The following is a 3672-nucleotide window of genomic DNA, read 5'->3' as shown; positions in this document are numbered from 1 at the left end:
GCGTTGGATCAAGGACACATCTAAAACCTGCAGGACACCCCTGCCTTAAACCTTTACTGTTTCAAAACAAAGACTGGAAACACTCATTTCAAGGCTTCAAAATGGGATGTCACAGTAGCTACTCCTATCTTTCATGTAGGGATCCAAAGAATACACCTCTGCTAATTAACAGACTGATAACATTTTAGAATTTAATTCACCAAAAATGAAGCACAAACCTCTTAGACGGGGTGTTCTTGGAACCAAAGAGCAAGCAATACTCTTAAACCCATTAAAATACTCCAAAAAGAGGTGAGGTGTAATAATTGAGGCCTAGCAGACCGTAATGGGCAACAGCTGTCTGGGTAAACCAACCTGTCAAGCCAAACAACCACACCCCTAACTTTGAACCTCACCAGTATCCATGTAAATGAGTTTTTTCCCCCTTTTAAAACTTGTTTATCATTATAAGGGGACACTTATGTTTAAGTAACCACAGACGCCCAAACTATCTTGTACAATGCTGCAAAAATGCTTGATAAAAGAATTAAACTGGGCGCGTTTTCGTGGACTGACTCACCATTGGAAGCAGCCTCAAGGGGCCATTTGAGGAACTGCAATCTTTTAAAATCACTTTCATATTTGTTTGATTTTTCAGCTCTTGAGGTTGGTGCTTTGTTTCAGCTAACCATTATGATTATCATGAAAGCTAATATCTCAGTTTCATTAACCACAAAGTCTATATGATGTATAAAAATAGTAAAAATTCCCATCACCAAATGTTTAAGTGCTCAGTTAAGTTTAAAGAGGTGCTTTAATGCTTAATGGTCATAAATTACACAATTTGTTAAATGGCCACAATGATGCTAGACAAAGAGTCAAGAAGTCACCAAAGTTCAACCTAATGTGAACATGTGTCGAAAAAGTTAAGTGACGTCACTCAAAGCCCTCAAAGTCAGCCTGGTGTTTGGGCTAGAGGAAAAAAATCACCGGTTCACAAGTTTGTCCTTTAGTCAAACAGACAATAGCAAGTAAATATAAAAAGATCAGGCACCTACTTGAGGACAGATATTTATACCACAGGAAAAATGACTGGTGATAAAGAGATAAATATGTCCACACTAGTAACTGCAAGCCTCTTGTTCAGACAGTACAGCTGCCACTGCAAGAACACAGGGTTACCACTTTCAATTTTTCCTGTGCATATTTTTAAATAGGCAACATTTCTTGTTAGATCTATTCTTAAAGATACGTTTCCTCGACTTCCGTAAAGTCTGCTTGAAACACAGATGATTTAATAATTTATCAAACAACATCACTTATGTGTAAATAAAGTCTTTTGTGATTTCTCATCGATCCTTCAGAGGGCCCCTCATACATTAACAGCAGGAAGAGCCGAGTTACATCAGAGATGATGAAAGTCCGTGGCTGGATATCTCCTTAGGGACACACTAGCAGTCAGCGAAGAATATAAACAAGGATGTAGGGTACTCACCGAATAGCGTCTCATTCAATATTTACAAGGCTTCATTTAATATGGCCGAGGACGGGAGGCGGGCCAAAAAGTTGCGCGAGCACATTTTGACCAGTTAATAAGGAACTGACACATGACCTCAAGCTGGCTAACTTGAAGATGAAAAAACAAGACTATACCCCATTATGTAAGCCCACATGTAGAAATATTAAAGGCACTGCTTCAGTAGTTACAGCTAAAGATTATTATTATTATTATTATTATTATTAATAAAGACAATTTTTAGCATTCATATTAAACAAATCGCTTGTTGTCACAGCTGGAAAAAGTCACGACGTGTCATTAATATTTTCAGTGATGGCTGCTTCCCACTGTGGAGTGTCAGTGTGGGCTCTGATATTGTGCACGGGGACATTTTAATAGGAAATTGCACCTTTGTACATTTATAGATACAAACAGAGTCATATTTTTGATAGAATTACCAATAGTTCATTTTAATTTAATAGGCTCTATATGTTGTATAAAGTACTATTATTTTCAGAATTGCACATCTGTCAGGGTTGTGTTAGTACCTTAGTTCAAAAGGGGAAGTCAGACCTACACAAAGAAGAGAATGCAAATAAATGCAGTTTGTACTTTGTAGTAGAGGCTCAAACAGGCAACATAGAGCACATTAAAACCTACTTTGCATGGGCATATGCATAAACTTCCTGTTTTATGATGATAGAAAGCCTGATCGTAACCGCCCTTCAGTGGAAACAAAGTCATTTGTATGTCTGCTTCTCCAGGATTCATAAACACCAGCCCTCTTTCCCAAATCATAGTTATGAGCGATACCTCTGCTGTAATCGCTGTGCACCTCCCAGAGGTTTCAACAAACTACTAGTAACACGGCTGCAGAGCAGCTATCACTGGCAGTTAAAGCAACATTAAATCCAATATCAACACAGTTGAATTAATTCTGGTGAAAGGAAAGGGGGCTAAACACGGCTGCTGTGTTTCTGATTTCAACTGTAATGATTTTTAATGAATCACTTCAGATAAACTAAATTAAGCAATTTAAATTGTGTGACTACAAGGTCAACAGTGGGTCTACCCATCTAGGAATAGACAAGAGAGTTAATATCCGCCTTAAAATATCTGTACCATGGGCCCTGAACTGGAGATGCCCAAAGGAAAAACAGCTATAATTACTTTGTTCATTCATTTCAAACCACAGGTCTTGAAGGAAGTTTCACACTGGGATATCACGAAGATGAATTTGCTAATTATGTAACACAATTTGCAATAAGAGTGAGACAAGCACGAGTCGCATGTATGCAAACTGCTCCATTGTAAAGTTCAGTGTCAATTTTAACTCGTTTATGATATTTAAACTTTCCCTCAGTGCCAAAGTGAGCCTGTGTCAGTTGTCTGTTCACAAACAGGAGGAGCAAATATTTCTAATAATTCTGCATTTATTTAATGGTGTCATTTTACTGTTCAGTTAAATTTATGCTCAGCTCTGCAATGACACTGCCGTCATATCATGATAAAGACATAGCACCAACACGTGTTGACGTTCCCTTGCACGATCAATCTGCTGCTGCAGATGATGTAAAACTGCATAACATAAGATGTCACATCATTAGGGCACTTTTGCATTTTTACTGTTGATGACTGTAAATGATTACTGGCAGCGACGTGTAGATGTATGCACTTTTTTATGTTTGTGTGTATCTGTAGGGTGAATTTAACTGTGGTGCAGTCACAGGGGGGATGAGGGAGATGGAGAAACGTGCTGTACATCAGCAGTATAAATGCTCAAACCTGCAGTTATGGACTGTCCATTTGTGGAGCAATTTGCACCAAAGCACTTTAAAATTGATTGCAAGCCTCAGCAGCAGCATGGTCACATTCTCTTTGGAGTGAGAGCTTCTGAGCATCAGAGATAAGCCACAAAGTAACCGAATCAGAAGGCACACGAGGGTTAACGAAAAGTAATGTTGAATAATCAAATTAGTCTGATATTCGCATTCAGATTTCTCATTTCTATTTAAACTACACATTTAACTACACTTTTTTTATTATTTTTTTTAAAGCTGCGTATCATTCAAATATGTGCTCACAAAGACACAAATGATACATGAACTGCTTACAAACTCTACATTAAGGCAGCGATTCACGAGGCAAACCATGCCAGGCTGGAAGCAGCTCCACAGGCCGTAGGAGACTGACTC

General features: G+C 38.4%; 1 protein-coding gene across 3 annotated transcripts in view; it reads right to left on the bottom strand.

Moving 5' to 3' along the window:
* The window catches only part of phactr3b (phosphatase and actin regulator 3b), a 56955-nt gene that overhangs the window by 40069 nt on the left and 13214 nt on the right, over positions 1-3672 (bottom strand). Inside the window, exon 1 of one of the 3 annotated variants that reach the window (XM_005726649.1) lies at positions 219-262. The exons of the other annotated variants lie outside the window; for them this stretch is intronic. The gene's annotated coding sequence lies outside the window, so the exon portion shown is untranslated. Of the gene's footprint in view, positions 1-218; positions 263-3672 lie in introns of those variants that run through there. 3 annotated transcript variants of the gene reach the window in all.

The sequence above is a fragment of the Pundamilia nyererei genome, unplaced genomic scaffold, assembly GCF_000239375.1.
Source record: "Pundamilia nyererei isolate P.nyererei 1_Seehausen unplaced genomic scaffold, PunNye1.0 scaffold00021, whole genome shotgun sequence".
Taxonomy (NCBI): Eukaryota; Metazoa; Chordata; class Actinopteri; order Cichliformes; family Cichlidae; genus Pundamilia; species Pundamilia nyererei.
The sequence above is the reverse complement of the archived record's forward strand: the minus strand, read 5'-3'. Positions and strand labels throughout refer to the sequence as shown.